This window comes from Centruroides vittatus, unplaced genomic scaffold (genome assembly GCF_030686945.1).
Source record: "Centruroides vittatus isolate TY-2023 unplaced genomic scaffold, ASM3068694v2 contig_885, whole genome shotgun sequence".
NCBI lineage: Eukaryota > Metazoa > Arthropoda > Arachnida > Scorpiones > Buthidae > Centruroides > Centruroides vittatus.
In genome coordinates, this window is record NW_027122577.1 from 661546 (window position 1) to 681666 (window position 20121).

General features: G+C 32.8%; 1 long non-coding RNA gene across 2 annotated transcripts; it reads right to left on the reverse strand.

The window, feature by feature from the left end:
• Positions 1-1827: 1827 nt before the first annotated feature.
• On the reverse strand, positions 1828-19924 carry LOC136983748 (uncharacterized). 2 transcript variants are annotated; one of them, XR_010882083.1, is made up of 3 exons: positions 19866-19924; positions 13747-13811; positions 1828-1911 (listed from the first exon to the last, which is right to left on the reverse strand). It is a non-coding gene; the product is annotated as an uncharacterized lncRNA (long non-coding RNA). The 2 variants fall into 2 exon arrangements; XR_010882084.1 differs by lacking the exon at positions 19866-19924 and adding an exon at positions 13938-14015.
• Positions 19925-20121: the final 197 nt, after the last annotated feature.

The window sequence follows — 20121 nt, forward strand, 5'->3', positions numbered from 1 at the left end:
TGACCTTCAAGAACTGGTAGAACAAGGAATTCACGTAGAACTTGGAAAATAGAGTTTGTGAAAACGGAAAACTCAAAGAATTTCTCTACAGATTTCCTTAGTAAAAATTTGGTAACAATAACCGAAATCGTTGATCAAATTGTAGCAAATGATCCAGATTTTGAAAGGAAAGCAAAAGCAAGACGAGGCATTTTGGATGCAATCTCTTGCTACCAATATTTGCTTAAGGAAAGAAAAAAATAACCGACAAATGAAACTGACGATTTCATTGCAAATAAATCAAGAATTTCAGAAGAGCTAGGACCTTCATCATGAAAGATGAACTTTACATATCTTTGTGCATATGTTTGTGTTATTTAACATATATTATTATGCAAATTAATATTAAAATAATTTAAAGTAAACTCTGTTTATTTTTGGTGGTGTGTTCCCCTTTCCCTATTTACTCTATGTTAAAATGACCTCATTTAACGCTGTTTCGTTTAGCGCGTCGTGTTGTCGTCTAGGAATGCATCCTTGCATTAAGCAGGGTCTTACTGTATGTATGTATGTGTGTGTATATATATATATATATATATATATATATATATATATACAGGTAAACCACCTACAACGCAGTAGATACGTTCCTTGAAAATACCGCATTGTGGGAAATCGCGTTATAGGAGACACGAACTTAATACAAAAATTGGGATTCGGTTCTAAAGAGAGAAAAACTGCCTTTTATGGTGTAACATTTTCATCATTTTTTAAATTTATGTACTGTACATAAAAAGCTTAAATAAAATTCAACATCATATAAAAACTAAAAAGATTATGATTTCAAGTCAAAATCAAAAAGAAACATAATGTTATGCTCATAAATTCGGTCCTCATCGTCACTTGTTATAGTTCAAGAATGTTTGACTGGCCTTATTTCAGAATCTGAGCTTGTTTCATCAAGTTCCACTGCATTTATGTGATCCGTTGGAATTTTTCTCTTACGTGAAAGACAATTCGTTTCTAAATACTCTAAACCACGTTGTCAGAAAATTTCCGCGTTTTTCCAACTGTGTTGGAGCGAAAACGCGTTGTAAAGGTACCGCGTTGTAGGAGGCCTACTTGTATATACAGTAGAAAATCAAAAATCGGAATCAATTGGGGACTAAGGTTGTTCAGATTAGTGATTTGTTCCGATTACCGATTATGTATGAAAAAATATATTAACCTGTCCGATATTCAAATTTTTCTCCGTTGTGTGTCGCTTCATGTTGAATTTTCATCGACTTTAAGCCTAACAAAAATTTTTATAATAATAATCGAGGCTATCGTATCGTTAAAAATTATTTCTTCATTTTGTACAAACAAAATAAATATATTGAAGAATATAAAAACACAAAAATTATACTTTAGAAGTAAATTTAGTATCAAAAACGTTCGATTCAGCACGACACAGTCCGACTGAAAATCGTTCCGATTACCGGGGTTTCGATTTACGAGTCTCTACTGTATTTTTAATGATATGAATATTTGTAATATAATTAGAATGTAACTTTTACGTAAATTAATGTCAGATGTTTAAATTTATATACCTAATTTTAATATCGAAATATTTCTTAATAAAGTAATTAGTTGTAAAGGAGTATATAACAGTTAAAAATTAAGTTATGATAATGTTAGTTAATCATGATACTACATAATTTTCAACACAATTTAAAATTTAAAGTTTAAATAATAGTCAAAATGGCTACTACTACTACTACATACTTTATATAGAGTAAAAACAATTTTCTGGTTTTTCTTTTTTCTAAACAATTTAAATTCTACAGATTTCACAAACCACACGACTCACTCATAAGTTAAATTTTTATTCATATTTTTTTAAAATAAATCTTGGTAACAAGTTTTTCTTCTTCCACAAAAATCTTTGACCTAAAAAAACAAAATTCATTTATTTTAAATGTAAATGTCAGAAAAAATTTAAGTTTAACATTTTAAATAAAGATAAGCAAAATTTACTTTATAACATAAAAATTTGAAGAAAGAATTATTATTAAATTAGTCAATTTAATTAAATAATTTTAACCAAAAAGTAAATATTAATTTTATGATAAGTTCATAATTTTTTTTTAAAAACCTCAAATTATTTTTGTATATTTTTTCAAAATAACTTAAAAAAATTTATCTACATGCAAAACACACTTATTATTATTTTGTACCAGTTAACACAGGTTTTACCAAATTAAATTATTCACAATCCTACTACAGCTGTTTGCATAATATAATTTTTTACTTTTGATCAATTAAATCATTACATCAATCAATGAAAGATATTTTTATATGGCATATTTTATTTTAATAACTACTTTATTAATATTATATATATAATATATTTTTCAATTTTAAATAATTAGATCAGTGATTCTCAACTGATCAGTGCCATAATATTTTTGAAGTGTGCTGCCAAACGTGCCCTTCCTAGGGCATGTTTGGAAATTGTAATCGGTGTTACCAAGGAGTTTAGAAAATGTTACCTAAATAACCAACTGCGTTTAAAAATCACTGCTATGATGTCACTGGTTGTTCTATGGCACTTACTGAAGTAACCATGTGCACCGCCAAATTTTTAAATTATTAATAGTGAACTGTGATGGAAAAAAGGTTGAGAATCACTGAATTAGAGTAATTGTATTTTATAAAATTGATTTGATAAAATACAAAGCCAAAAAATTTTTAAATTACTTAAATATTAAATATAAGATTTAGTATATAAGACAATGATATAATACAACAACAAAATAAATTACTGGGGTTTAAATATTTTTTTCTAATATAAATATTTGAAAATAACTGTTGTGAATATTAATATTTTAAAATAACATGATAAATTTTTTTGAACTGACTTTCCAAGTATTCCAAGGTTGTTATAAATCAGTTGTATCTACCCATCTTTCACTTGTTTTGAAATCGTGTAATCATTATTTTAAATTTTATATTTGAAAATATAAACAATAATTTACTGTATTTTCACACAGGTAACCTATGGGCTATCTATGCTTAAAAGACAATTTGAAAGGTAGTATTGGTTATGCAATAGATAGGTTATACAAAAATTTTGTGTTTGTTCTAGCAATTTTCTACAGATTGTATACATGAAAATAAAGTAGTAGTAGTTGTTATTATTTTTAATTTTTAAAAATTTTATATATAAATGAATAAACTTTTTAAAAGACTTCATTTCATACACTTAAAATATATTGTAAAAGATACCAAAACTTAGGGAAAGAAAAATGTATCACAAAATATCACTTTTATAAGTTGATACATTACATGAGAGGTCTCCAACCTTTTTCTGTGAAGAGCCAATTGAGTTGTAAAAGACAAGTATGGGAGCCAGGTACAAGAGATATAGTCAAAGATCAAGATTTTTTATATTTCCGAATAACAACAGACAAAAATCAATGTGAAATTTGCAACTGCTTTTTTTGGAAGAATAGCGAGGTTGTGGCCAACGATTTCAACACAAAAACATGTACATCAGAGGTTCAGCGCCACCTTCCTGTAAGCCTAGAAGTTTGACGATGGCATTTGGAACGTCAGTGGAATCCTGCTCGACATTCCAAATGCCATTGTCAAACTTCTAGGCTTCCAGGATGGAGGCGCTGAACGTCTGACATATACATTTTTACGTTGAAAACTTTAGCCACAACCTTGCTAATGTCATCAAAATTAGGAATAAATTTTGTGGCATTATTAAAATCTCCTTTAGATATTTATTGTACAGTGATGTTCATCACTTTTTTATACATTTTATTTTTGAACAGATGCATAAATTCAAAAACAGAAAATACCCCCCTGAAAACTTAAGACTTAAAATTGTCTTCTGGCATAATTTGTAAAAATTTAACAAACTCCCCTTTTTAAATGAGTTTTTATATTTGCAGCAAGGTATATTAATTAACAATAAGCAAAAGTTTATATGCTCAAATATTGATAAAACATGTCAGTGAAAACAACACATGTGGCTGGATTACTTATTCTTCAAAGATTGTATTTGGCCCATGGGATATTGGATGGAGATCCTTGCATTACACATACATAAGATTAAATGAAAGTCACTTTAACATTTGGTTCGTATCATTATAATTTCTGTATTAATAAAAAATTTTATTTTTATTAGATAAATTTATTAAAATTTACCATTATATTTCATTACATTAATCTTTATAACCTATTTTCAATCCCCCATTAATTTATTATGCATCCTAATGTTAAAATGTTATAGATTAACAAGTATCATTGTAACAAAAATTTCAGTTTAACAAAATAAGTTCATTTTGAATTCAAAATTCAAAATTTAATATTATTTTCAACTATACATCTCATTCATGTATCTAAACTTATTTTAATTATGGTAGAAACATTATCTACAAATATTTTGGATTTTTAATACCTTTTAAAAATTCTAATATTTTAAGTATAAATTGACTGATCAGTTATTGAGTTATTGTCGTCAATTAAATAACTAATAGGTTTTATTGTTATAAATTTAATTTATATATTAAAACAATGTTCAACAAAAACTATAGTTAACTCACATTAATATGAATTACTAGGGAAACAGTAGTTAGTTCATTTATCAAAGATCTGTATTAACAATTTTCAGTCAAGGTTATATAATTTATGGAGTTAAGGATTAATTGGCAATTGAAATCTCTAAATTATACTATTTTAAATTAATTTTCTAAGTAAACTTTAAAATAAAATTGAATTTATTTACAAAAATAAGTTAATGATCTAAATTATTTTCAAATCAAACAAAATGAGGAGGTAAAATGTGGAGCAGTATATCAGAATGGTTAAACAAAACAAAGCTAAAAGAAATCTGATATTTTTTTCTATTGAAGATTGTTTGAAAAATATAAAATATTTTTTGCTGCCAAAAGAGTGAAAAAAAGCAACCAAATTTGGTGCAAAGTAGCCAAACCTGGCATCACTGTATGCACTTCCATATATATGAATAAACTTTTTAAAATATATATCACTGTTTGCATGGGACCACATCCTTTTAAAGGAGTGGGGCATCATTAAACTTTAATACCTGTTTTCTGAGTACAGTAAATGATCCTCTAAACCAGATGTTTGAAATGCTTTACCATCAGAGGTTGAACCAGTCTTCCCTTACTAGAGGAAAATCTATTCAACTCAAAATAGAACATTTATTACAATACTACTTTCATTTTTACATTTTTCAATATGAATAATAAAATTATTACTGTAAATTGGGTTATTTCTTGGGAGTTATGAAGATAATTTATAGTTTGATTTAACAAATTCTGGTAAAATTCTTTTCTGTTTACTTTATCAGATGAAAATTAATGCTATAACAATGGCATTTTGCCAGAACAGTTAGAATTCACTTTATCAGTGTTCATTTTAAGGAGAGTGAACTGTAGTTCATTTAAATGTAATAAAACGCAATTATATATAATCCAAAAATTTATTATTAATAAATCAATTAGTTCATTTATATGTGTAAGCTATCCAAATTCATAACAAATTGAGAAAGTTTCTATTTATAAAAATGTATGTTGAGAGAAATGGAACACTTTTTATACAAAGTGTATCCAACCAAATCAACAAATTTATTTGGCACCTCTGCGACATCAGAAAATTTAACCTCTTCCAACGTATTGAAAGGTGCACAATAAAAAGTTATTTGAATTTATTATAGGAAACGTTTATTTCTTAATTAAATAACTTTACCCAACAATAAAAGTCATTTTAAAATTAAATTATAAAGTTACTTTCTAGTTTTGAATAGATTTAATAAGAAAAATACAAAAGTTAATTTTGTGTTTTCAAATTCCATTCTATAATAATAATAATAATAATAATATAAAAAATCAATCATTATTAAATATTTTTCTAAAAAATTGATTATTATTCTGAATTTTAATAAGACATTTCGAAAAGTTAAAAATGAAAATTATGTGATGAGATTTGATCTTTCAAAAATATATATTTTTTCATTAACACGTGTTTAGAAGTAAACTGTACTTCTAAAGTTTAAAAATTTTCATAGTTCAATTATACTTTAAACAATTTCATAGTTGCTAACTTTGTCTTTTGGGACAGAGAATCTGCCTATGGAAGCAGTTATCATCCAGAGCTAGAATCATCCTGCCTTTTTTTTTAGATAACATAACACCTTTAATGTATTATCTTCACAAATATGCATTTACAACCAATACCAAAAACCCAAATTTCGCTTGTATGGCAGATTTTTAGAAATTGTCCATTCTCTAACGTTAACATTTTCTTTGAGTTCGACATTGTCAGATGTGCAAGAATTTCAATGAAAGCTTTAAATTTCTAATTAAATTATGAAAAATTAATTTTTCTAAATTTCTGCATACAAAATTTTGTTTCAAAATGTGGTAGACAATTTGGCTTTCTCATACCAGAGTGGAAAAAATCTTGTAATTTTTCCACTCTGGTATGAGAAAGCCAAATTAAAAGTACTCATAAATATAAATCATAAGCCAAAATCATATTTTCTGGACTATATGCTACAAGGAATTTTTTCTATAGATACAGTACTTAACTTCTTATATAATACTTATTATAAACCAATTATTGAGATAAAGAGAATAAAATCTGAATAAATAGTTAAAAGTGCTGCAAGTTTTGCTAACATCTTTCTACAAATTGTTTTTTTTTTTTCTCTCAGCCTTTGTATTTTAGTCTAAAATCAACCTTTCCTAGTTATCAAGACACCCTCATTTAAAATGCACATTAATTTTGTTAAGTATACAGTTTTACAGTGTAGTTAAATTGTGATATTAATAATTATAATATTACAATTATAGAACAATATTTATCACAGTTTAATCAAAAGTACTTAGTTTTGATGTATTCTAGAATAATATTTTCATTTTTGTATAATTGACAACATTGTAATTTTCTAATTCTTGATAAGAAAATCAAAAGTAGAAAGTAATCTTGCAACATAAATAGATAATGATGATTCATTACATATGAAGAATTTCAAAATCTTTAATATAAAACAAAGCAGCCTAGCCACAAGTTTCCATAGAAGGTTCATGTATTTTCCCATACTGTAGCACTGCCATTAAGATACTACAAGAACTACAGAATTGAGAATACAATTGATTTTGAAATTAATAACAGAAATTGGTTCATAGCAACCCCTTTGTTAGTAATTGCAAGGGTTTTTATATTTTAAATTATAAAGAAAAAATTTTTAATCATTTTTACACAAGTTTAAATTATTTCTGATGTACAGAATAAAGCATACTAGATGCATCATGGGGAAACATCTTTTAAAACTGAAAAATTTAAAGTAAAATTAAGAAAACCTGAATCATATTTTTTTATTTCTAGAAAATAATTGCAAAATTGGCTTCTGTAATTTTACTAATATTCCATTGTTATTATCTATCAGGAAATATTTATATCACTATCATAGAATTAAGTCTACTGCAAAATTTTTGAATTTTGTAGTTTCATCTACAAACTTTTATTTTCTAATTTATTTTCATCAATTAGTACTATAAAATTGTGGAATAATGACGAGAGAATGCCACCTTCGGAATATCCAGCTATATTTGAATACCTTATTAAAAATAATCACCTAAAACACTGGGTTGAATCACTAACACCTCCAAAAACCTTTAATCAGTGAAAGTCTGTTATTAGCACCTTTGTATAGAAAAATTGCACAAAGGCAAGGGATGCGTATAGCTTACCAACATTGCCCATCTATGCTTCAACTCCTGCGGAATGATAAAGATAAACCGAACAGGGACAAATTACCAGGGGTTACGCAATCCCAGTAATAGATCATAGATGCAGCAGAGAATTATTATGCATAGGAGCCGCAAAGCGTGCAGTGGAAGTGAGATGGAAAAAACATCAGAAAGACATTTAGCATGGCAGAGCTAACACCTCGCTAGCAATATATGCATCGGATCTGGAAATCATCCCAGACTTTAAGGCCACTAAACTACTAGTCACCACAAAATGTGCAGACCACATTAGATGGTTGAAACAAACAGAAATTTATAAAGCTTTCCAGTCATCCCAGCCTATCAACACAAAAGATGAAGTAACTTTATTGCTAGCATGGCAGGCACTACTGCAGAAAGAGGGGACGGAATAAAGGAAGGGAAACGCAAAGAATATAAGGATAACGTAAGGCGTATGAGTAAGAGGGGTTCGGACACAGTTAGGTATGAATGGTTTGGCACCCTAGAGTAAGTTTTTGGGATCGTTTTATATTGGCATAGATCTGCTCACGTGATCGTTTTTTAAAGGAGAGGTGGAGCATTTTTAAGTGTTTCGGTTGAAGTTTTATTCGTTCGGAGTTTCTACAGAAGCTATTTGAATGTTTTGAATATTCGGTTGGCACGTGCATCGCGGAAATAGGTGTTCGATAATTTGAAAATCATTTTAAGAAGAGAAGCTTGAGAAAGGGCACAGTGAGGTGTCCGAAAACGTTTGCTGAGGGACTTTGAGCAGACTTTCACCGGTTAAAGGTTTTTGGAGGTGTTACCTTATTAAAAGTACCAAGAAAAGCTTAATTATAGGAGTCAATTCTTATAATTATTTTTCAAATGGTAAAGTAGGTAAAATTTTAATGAATTAATAAATTGTCGCACACTTGTGTCCTTAAGACAAATGTACAGCCATCACAAACACTATATGAAAGTAATCATTCTGTATGGACTTGTGTGTCTTACGATGGCAAAGTAATTTAGCTGGATGTACTGTACAAGCATGACTGGTTACCCATTCGCTTCTTGAATTTTCATTACGTGGAAATGAATGTAACTGGAACAGTTGAATACATGGACAATCTCAATGTATGCTTTTGTGTACAACTTCAAATCACTTATAAATACTCTGGCCATTATGATAGCCAACCACTGAACAATATCTACCTGAACTGGTTTTATAAGGCATGTCACCAATGAAAAACTAAAAATTGCAAACCTACACTAACAATTAGCAGTATCTTAATGGCTGCCAAGACATACACCCTCGTGTAGCAGAATTCAAAACCTTGTTCTGGAAACCTTGTTGTGGGTACCGTATATACAATATAAAGGAAATATCATAAATCTCTCAATAGACAAATTCTATTAAGGATGATTATGCATCTCTGTGGTCATCGTCATTGATTATGAATGCCATCTCCAGCAGGTGGTATTAAAAATGTAATGCTTTTTCTATGGCCATATTCAAAATCTCAGCATCAATCCAGTGAGATGCTGCTGGAAGTGATGTAAGTGCGAACATTTTCTGGAGAATACAAATGCTGACTGGTGGGAATTTCAGGAGAAAAAAACAAGAAAAATACTGGTATATTAAAATATTCTATTAATGTATTAACAGAATTTTAATTTATTCAGGGTTTATTCATCAACAAATAAATTAAATTCAAAATTGTCAATGCAAAATAGAGCTCTTACGAGCTTCATGGTGGCGGCCATCTTGTTTGCTGGTGTATAGAGCACCGAAAAGTTGCTTGCAGTTTGCTGGCAGCAATGTAAAGTTATCTAAAATTTTGAATAGAGGTACTGAGAGGTGCAGGCTGCATGCTGAGATTTTGAATACACCCCATGGAAAAACCCTTTTCCAAAAATTCTCAAAAACAGTAGATAGAAGAAGAAAAACTTTTTTCATAGATGTTTGTTTGTTTAGTTGTAGCAATGCAACACTTGGGTGATCTGCCTAGAGGGGGATGCCTTCCGGGAGGTCTTTTAAGGGAAACTGGCCCCTATTTAGGTATTACAGACGAGAAAACCCGGGAAACTCCACGTGATCAGCCCATCCGAGTTGGCACAAACCCACGACAGAACTTCCAGTGTTCAGGGAACGAAGACCACTTGGCCACTAAACCCCATTTACTTCTATTAATGCAGTTCAGAATTTTGAAAACTAAATTCATTAATTTCTTTGTTTTAAAAATCAGTAGAAAATTAACAAATTTTACACTCAAAATTCTGGAGAAATAAATAGAATTCAAATGCAAAACTGTTTGGTTCTACTTGCTTCTGTTTCAAGAACTTTTGGAAAAGGATTTTCCCATAGAGAAAGTATTATATTTTTATCATCATCTGCTGGAAATTGTGCATAACCAAAGAGTTACAATCAGACTTAAACACAAGGTTTTTCATCAAAGCCCTAACCAAATAAAGCATATACAGCATAATATTTTTTTATATATGTTTTGGCCTGATTAACTGATTCTTTATAATGTCACATACTTAATGTTAAGATATAGCTTATCCCATATCAGTTCAGGCAGGAGTTGATCCTCATGATGCCCAATTTTGATGATTTTCAGAGTGGATTTATTTTGCACTCATGAAGCTCCACCAAAGCATTTTGCAAAATTTTCATTTTTGATGATATTTTTTAGTTTCAAAGTTTTGAACTTTTTGGAAAAACCATTTACTAGAACATGTGTATCTTGAAAAGTATGTATGATATGGAGATGCAATTTGTTTCATTTTATAGGTAAAGGGACAAGGAACAATAGTTTGTAGTTTGTTTTTTGATTTGAGCATTTTTTTTGTATTAAGTTTTAAAATATTCAATATTCAAAGTTGAATAGCTCAAAACAGTCCCTTCAATTTCACTTATTTTAACATATTATTTACTCATACACTTGTTCTACTGAATGGCAAAGTTTGGTGGAGGTAACTTTTATTTAAGAAAGAAAAGTCAAAGCACACCATACACATTGTGCTATCATATTGGGTTGTTCGGAAAGTTCGTAGCGATTTTTGATAGCCGACAGTTGAGACACCGATTGACGCGAAAATGATTAGAATTGTACAAACCAATGAATATTACGATAAATGACCTTGAGACGCGTCCGTTACAAAAAAACCGTTAAGATTATTCAAATAGCGTTTAATTTGGCTCATTGCAAAAATGGATGCGAACAACGTGCATTATCGACACTTGTTTCTTTTCTTTTTTCGTAAAAGCAAAAATGCTGTACAAACAGCAAAAAAGATATGTGATGTTTATGGTGAGAGTGCTGTATCAGAATCAACTGTTCGAAAGTGGTTTGCAAAATTTAAAACGGGTAATTTCAGCCTTGAAGATGCTCCTCGCTCAGGAAGACCTCCTGTTATTGAAGAGGACCAAATCAAAGCATTATTGGATGAAAACCCTCATTACACAACTCGAGAGATTGCAGACATAGTGAAGTCATCAAACAGTACTGTATTTCAACATCTAAAGAAGCTCGGATACGTGAATCGTTATGACATTTGGATACCTCACGACCTAACGGAAAAAAACTTACTGGATCGCATCTCCATTTGTGATTCTCTTGAAAAACGAAATGAAAATGACCCTTTTTTGAAGCGTTTAGTGACAGGTGATGAAAAGTGGATCATTTATAACAACATCAGCCGAAAACGATCATGGGGTAAGAAAAATGAATCACCATTAAAAACTCCAAAGGCCAGTCTTCATCCAAAGAAGGTCATGCTCACTGTCTGGTGGGATTGGAAAGGAATCCTGTACTATGAGCTGCTTCCACAGAATCAAACAATTGATTCTGATAAGTATTGTTCCCAATTGGATAAGCTGAACATGGCAATTAAAGAAAAACGTCCGGAACTGGCCAATAGAAAAGGCATTGTGTTTCACCAAGATAATGCCAGACCTCACACGTCTTTACGAACACGCCAAAAATTATTGGAACTAGGCTGGGATGTTTTACCCCACCCCCCTTACTCACCCGACCTTGCCCCGTCGGACTACCATTTGTTCCGTTCTCTACAAAATTCCCTTCATGATAAAAACTTTGATAGTTTGGAAGCTTGCAAAAACCACGTGGATCAGTTTTTCGCGGAAAAAACTGGAAAGTTCTACGAAGAGGGTATCATGAAGCTGCCCCATAGATGGCAACACGTCATTAAAAACAATGGCGCATACATAGTGGAATAAAAGTATATTTTTAGTATTAAAACAATTTCTTTTATTTCTCTTAAAAATCGCTACGAACTTTCCGAACAACCCAATACAATGTGTATGGTGTGCTTGATGTCTCTTTAAAGGTCCAGGAGAAGGACACTGGGTCTGATATTGCATGTGTTGGTGTGTAATTGACAATGTATTCCTACTCCTTTTCAAATCTCCCACTCCTTCTGTTCCTATGCTGGGTTACCAACCTACCCCAGCTTGGTAACCCAGTCCATTGTTTGCTCCCTTGTTGCAGAAAAACACCAGATAACTACCCCAGTTTGTGTAACCTGAATAGTGTATCATTGTTCCACTGAATGACAAAAATTGTCATTCAGTAAAATAAGAGTGTGAGTAAAAAAAATATGTGAAAAAGGGAAAAATCAAAGGGGTCATTTTGAACTATTCAACTTTGAACACTGAACATTTGAAAATTTAGTAAAAAAAATGCTCAAATCAAAAAACAAACTATGAACTATTGTTCCTTGTCCTTTTACAGTGGAATCTCGTTTTAACGAACAGCTCGGGAAACAGAAAATTATCCATTACATCACAAACAACAGATTTCTTGCAAAGTGAGAAAAATATCCATTATTTGAAAAAATTTCCATTTTTTAACCTCCTACATATAAGAAATATTTGTACTTGAAATTACAGGTATACCTCGTCTTACGTCGGTAATTGGTTCCAGGAGAGGCGACATAAGTCGAAAAACGACGTAAGTCGAATTTACTTGTGTAGTTACGATGTAAGTCGTAGTTTTGACTTACGTCGTAACTAAACGCCAATAATGAGCACTTAAAGATCGCTAAATAAGACGACAACATAGGAACACAGATGTTTTCGTGTTGCGTTCTCTAAGATTTATGATGATTATACTAACATTTACTGTAAATATACATATTTTAATATGATTTTATGTGCTTTTAACGCTTTTCTAGTGATATTACGACTTCAATGTTTGTGGCGGACGGATTTAAAGTCGAATAAACTGATTTAAACTTGATTTTTATTTTTCCATATACTTTTTTGACAAACAACGTATAATCGGGAACGACGTAACTCGAGGTATACCTGTATTTAGTCTCTTAAGATCTCTATCCTTTATTCTGAAATACATGTTACAAGATCATATATTGTGCCATACGTACGTACAAGACGACAGAAACCGAAAAGTGCAAAACGAGGCACAGTAAGGTACGGCACCAATGCTAGTTAGCACTTCACTCGACAATTTGTTTAAAAAACTCATCCATCTCTTGTTTGTTTCAATGGCGCTTTTCTGCCCATCGAGTATAACAATCGGAAATAGCTTCCCGCCACCAATCAATGTGCGGCAGGAGGACACCGACACACGGCTGCAAAGTTAGCAATGGAAATCATGACAATTGCATGCATAATGGTATACCAAATCCGTTATTCCAAGTTACGAATGAGCTAAAAGGAGGTCTACCGTTTGGTGGGTTCCCCCTCCCCCGATTCTAGAATTTTACCACGAGATTCTATTGTATCTACAAAATGCACAAACTTCATCTCCGTGTCACGCTTACTTTTCGAGATACACGCATTCAATTAAACGGCTTTTGCAGAAGAAAATTTCAAAATTTGCAATCGTCAAAAACGAAAATACGAACACAATCCGTGAAAATCATCACAAATCAGACATCGTCAGGGTCAACTCCTTTTTGTAGAGATTATGATTTTTAAATATTTTAATTACGTTCTTCGATTAAAGACGATTAGAAATAAACTTACACGCTATATCACATCAACGGCGCCCTCGAGATTGAGATCCTTTCGGGAGAAGTTGCCAACCTCGCCTATTAAAATTATAGATCGGAAATATTTTTGAAATATTTATCAATTAACTCGTTATAATAATGTTAAATATTTAGAAATAAATATTTTAAAAATAAATATTTTCGCTTATTTATATTCATACATACAACTTGATCCGTCATCCGAAGGATTACGGATCAAGCGGACGGATCAATCCCAGCATGACTTCTTGCAAGCTGCTCGTACAAAGGGTTATTCCAAGTTTAAAATTATAATTGGAAAATGAAAATTTTTTTATTTCTTGTTTTTCTAGTTGTTCTTGTATAGTTAAGTATAATAACTATATAGAGCATTCATAAAAGAATTTAAATGAAATACTGTTATATCAATTTTTTTTTCAAATTTACATTTTTCTGGCATGCAGAATAAGACCATTTTCCTTGCCTATCATGAATACGACCAGATCAGGTAATTAAGGAAGGGCGCAACATATCTGCAATAGATTAGCCCGGAGACAGCCGATGTCCGAGTGGTTAGGATGGTAGCTTATCGCTCTGGGGGACCCGGAATTGAATCCGGACGGGTCGGAAAATCGCAGGAATTTTTCCTGGAGGTGGTCCGTACCGGATATGTCGGGCCCCGTCTCTCACCAACCTGCCCGCACCATTGTATGGCTAGCTGAACCCATGATGGGCTTGCTAAAAGGCCATCCAGTGCCCATAGAGCGGAAAGAATTAACGTATACAGTATATAACTGTAGTTGTTTTTTTTTTTTTTTTTTGTCCGAAATGGAAATCAGACTATCGCAGTGATTTTCAACCTTTTGAGCAACTCACATATTCCCAATTCTTGATGGAGGAGCAATAAGTCGGTTTGGCATGTGATATTTAAAAACCGCTTTTTACTGAAACCGGTTAATCAATTTCGAGAATTTCCGATGTTTGCAGCACTAATCGAGATATACAGGCATTGTATTGCTAACCTGCGACAGATCTGTCCATAGATGCTGCAACTGCTGCTCCAGTTTCTTAAGTTATGTTTATACGGTTGTTCTTTCTAGCCAAGCCAGCGATCGCAACCGTTCCTGTTGCAGTGCTATCACGGTTGCACAGATCGTAAGTGACGTCTAAAATATAAACCAATCATGTTAGGGTAATGACGTCAAATCGATTGTAACCTGTTTTGATCTCATATTACGTATTGCGGTAGAAAATGATAGAAGTTTTTGCTAAGTTCTTTAACTATCGTATTTTACGTCATATAAGACGCGACTTTTGTTCAAAAAGAAGACTCAAAATTTATTTTGCGACTTACATGTAAAGATACAATCTCCCATAGGCTAATGCTTCAATACACTGTAGATAACCTCTAACTAGCTCACTTCTAATTAAACAATGACATTTTTATTCAAAATATATTATTATTATTATTATTTTGCTATAGCTAAGCAGCTTTTGCACGTATTCATGTTGAATTAGTCAATAGTATTTTTAATTGTAAATGAATCCTTTTAAACTCTTGCTCTTCCCTGATAAATAAAAGTGAGCATTCTAACTTTACTCTTTGTTAATAAGAATACAGTCTTATATGTATTTCATTCACTTTGATGAAACGAGCTTCCAAATCAGTATTCCAACAGGCCGCCATCTTTCTACGTCACTATACTCGACTCTTCTCATTGTGTAGCACTTTCATCCGCGCGAAGAAAACAAACTACTTTGTTGCAAACTGCAGTTGCACTCGCGCATAGCTCTGAGGAGCTTACCAAATACCGTAACTGAAACAGGGAACTGGCTGCAGTTGCTGGAGCGGCTAAAAGGAACAACCGCGTAAGCATAAGCTTTACCCTCAGAGATGGAAAAGCTAGCTTTTCCATCTGATCCCACAACTGTTCGATGAGCGACAAATCCGGGCCAGAGAAGTATAGCAATGTGGGCCCACCAGTGGCCAAGCGTTTCCGTTCCCTGAACACTGGGAGTTCGGTCGCCTCGCCCGGACTGGCCATGTGCAGTTTTCTGGGTTTTCTCCACGTCTGTAACGTCTGAATAGGGGCCGGTTACCCTTAAAAGACCGACGGCCGGATGGCCGAGCGGTAAAGGTGGCAGCCTACCGCTCTGGGGACCCGGGATCGAATCCGAACGGGTCGAATAATCCCCAGGAACTTTTCGGGGGTGGTCCGTTCGGATATGTCAGGCCCCGTCCCTCACCACCCGGTCGCCCCATTGTGGGCCTGGCCGAACCCATAATGGGCCTACTAAAAGAGGCCTCTTAGTACCCACAGGGCGGAAAGAGTTAAAAAAAACCCTTAAAAGACCTCCCGGAAAGCATTATTCTCCGCTTAGCGACCATCACACACATATACAACTACTACCATATGATCAATCAGGGCCGGATTTTAGGCGATTGAAGCGATTGGTGCCAATCGGGCCCCGCGCTTGAAGGGGCCCCGCATCACGTCAAAATTTATATATTTAAAAATAGTACATGTTACAAAAATAAATATTTAGGTATATTATTATTAAAAATAAAACAACATATTTCAATATGTAAATTAACAGTTAATTAATTTTGTTATTTAAAGTTTGAGGGGCCCCGCAAAAAAATTCAATCGGGCCTCGCACCTATTGGATCCGGCGCTGTGATCAATTCGTCACACTTTACTACTGGGCGATATAGCCTAGAAGTTCATGCCCAACTAGTCGATACAAGATAAGACAAGATAGCAATGTGACAGACATTCCTGGGAAACCCTAGCTACGAGCATTATTTTGCTAGAAAATGGCTGTTGCATCCCTACTGTAAAAGACAACATATGAGAGCGCTGGATTTTCTGAACGTACTACTTTGCCGTTAATGTTCCTCGCAGCACTACAGTACCAGGGATAAATGACTGTCATACAAGATGCACTCTAGTCAAGCACGCCAGCAATGGGGGCAGTATGCCTCTCAACAGCATTTTGCTAGTCGTCTGTCAATGGTAGGGTTATGTAGCAATGCACCCATCATCCAGAAACAGGCTTACACCTGTCTCCGGATGGTGAACAAAGACGCCATTGCTTCTGTTAGTACTTGTGTCACAATCAGACAATCATCTCCTGGTGGTCTGACTAAGGCATCCAGAGTCTGCCTGTTGTGTTTTTGTGCGCCCTCATGTAGCCACTGTCTCAAAAACCTCTCCACAATCGCGTCAGAACGGCGATAATCCAGCAAAACGATTATCCAATATAAACCGCAGCGCCATGTACTGACTTTTAGAGCCAATCTCTGTTTTTATTTTACCTTCACTGCATGATGAAAACGTGATTCTAACCGTCCAATTCGTTACTTAATGTCAATTGATGGATTTCCCGACAAACCTACCAACAAAAAGAATAAAACTTTTCCGGCAACATTTAAACTGCGTATGGCGTCATCTGTTATGATATTATTTTAAAAACTTTTTATATTTTTTATTATTATAAAATAGCAAGAAGCTTAATTTTGCGGGTAGGAATGGGTTTTATAAAAAAAATTGTACTTTACAGTACATGCTGATAACGAGTAAAATCGTCATTTAACTTCGACCCCGCTCGAGATATGACACACGATCCCCTTTATCACCTAACCCTCTCGACCTTTTAACCACCAAAATTTAATAGCATCATTCCCTAATACGCAAACCTCCCTGCAAAATTTCAGAAATTTTCGACAAAAAGCACGAGTTATTAATTAAGATTCAAAGAGGGTGAACAAAACGTGCACCACACACACAAACATTCATACATATAGAAAAAACTGAATTTTTTGAATTTCTCGACGTTTCAAGGTCCCGAGTCCAAAAATGTAAAATCTTTGGGTAGTCATTTTTTGATCGATCACTATACTTTCTGTTATATATAACAGAGACGGGAAAGTATAAATATGTATATTAATATATTTTTTACATAATAAATGAGAATTTTTTAAATTAAGCTTCTGTTCCGTAGAAGCGGTGTCCGGGATCTGATCTGGACCCCCTTATGTCATGCATCTTTAAGCGTCGCTTAACCGCTCTTAGTAGTTACGTCACTGCGTTATTTATATAAATATTTATTATTGCGGTAGATATATTTTATTAGTGTGTAAATTTTTTTGAAAGTATAAATTATTTGTAACTAACAATTTGGTAGTTAATTTTATCAACTATTCATTCCGCTACTGTAACTGATCGGAACTGTTTAACCATGCGCCAACGCCGACTGGATGGCCAAGGCGTCAGCCTACTCTGAGGGTCCGAAATCAAATTCGGACGGTTGAAATACTCCAGGAATGTATCCGAATATGTCGGACCCCATTTCTCATTGCGTGCCTGTCCGATTCCACGATCTTAAAAAAGTTCTTAATTAATCTGGGGTGCATATTCTTTTCGTTTCAGATGGATCGATCTGGAAGATCGGATCAGTCTTTGTCACGTGATACAAATCGCTTCTGTGTTGCCGGAAAGTATACAAGGTCAATCGTATTTCCTCTGTGAATAAAACTGCTCACATAATGGCAAAATGGGAGAGTGCAAGCCATTCATTCTTACCACACAATCTCGGAAAACTCTTTTAATACTTATTTTTTCATCTCAGTTTATCGGATATTTTAATAATGTCTTTATTTACCATTTACTATACTAAGTTTTAAATATTTTTCATTGACAGTTAAACATATTTCTTTGTTGTCAACTATAATAAAAAAGATTAAAGATGACGAACTCCATGATTAAAGTCAGCTTGACTTTAATCATGGAGTTCGTCATCTTTAATCTTTTTTATTCGATCCAAGCGATCTTACCCTCCACTCGGATTAGTTTGATCGCGATCCAGTTGATTCTAGATGGCGTTTGTAAACGCGGATAGTGATCGATCGGATAATTCGTTTGTATAGGATCGCGATCAAACTAATCCGAGTGGAGGGTAGGATCGTTCGGTTCGGATAAAAAAGATGACGACCTCCATGACAGCTATAGTTCGTTTGTATACGGAATTTGAACGATCAGAGTAATCTTCGATCAGTTTGATTCCAAATGTAGCATCTAGCGTGCAGCAAAATGGCGTCAATTTGACGTCATTTTGGGCGGCTTGCGTATCTACCCAAAGCTTTGCATAGCGTAGATACGACATCAAATTGATTTGAATAATTATTTTTTTGCAACAAAATTCAATCTGAAAGTTTTGAAGCTTCACGAATTGATAGTACAAATATAAGCAACTCTCCATTTCAGTATATTCATTAAAAAAAAAAAAAAACGTTTAGAGTTTAATTAGACATAAAAGGTCTTTTTTTTTATACACAAAAATAATATAGTATATACTTAATTTTCCTATTTAAACTTCAAATTTATTTTAATTTTGTGATATTTGTCTGCCAAAATTGAAATGAAATAAATTATAAACATTTTCGATAAAAAAATTTATCGAATTTTTATACTGATATAGTGTATAAATTATGTACACCTGTATCTTTAATTAAATAAGTAATTATTGTTTAAAAAATTATGGAAAGTATTACAATAGCTTATATTTCAACGTTTTCCTCCATCTTACAGGAAATTTGTTTATTTAAACAATATAAATCTCTATTAATTAAAAATATTCCTCGTCACGTGGTTATAAAAATGAAATTGAACAATGTATTCTAATGATTAAAAAGTCGTTCGTTATTAACACTGTGCGAGTCTAAATTATTACGAAATGCGCCGAAGTACAATAAAAATTCCGTTACACAGTATTTGGAACATTAGCGAAGGCCACTACACAAATTGTTTTAATGATAAATCACATTTTTACCTAACCTTGTATCACTCTCGGACTCGTACGGCATTGTTCTCTCGTACGATACTACGATTAAACTACGCTATATAAACAATCTTCGATTCGAACTAAAATTAAAGAAAAAATTACTACTACCGAGTTAAGTATTAAGTAATTTGGTACGTGCGTGTGTCTAGCGTTAATGGTAATTACCAAATCATTATAAGCATAAAATGTGACGAAACGGCCATTACATACCGACGATCATAAATATAAAAATTAGAAAAAACGGTATAAGTATAAATCTATACGACTAAAAATTTAGTTGTAATTACATACAAGTTAAAAGGACTTGTTAAAAGCTCGGTCGAGTCTTGGAAATGAGGGGCAGACACACAAACGACAGAAGTATATCCGGTTTCGTCAGAAAACAATGACGATCAACGACGAGTTTGAACGGTCTCTCTATCTCGTAGCCGAATCAAATCGTAACATTTTTAAACTAGTTCGGCAAAAATCATTTTGTCCCGCTCGTTCGACGACTTAATACACTTTATATTTGCTCGGTAAAAGCGTAAATCGGGAGTTCATTAAT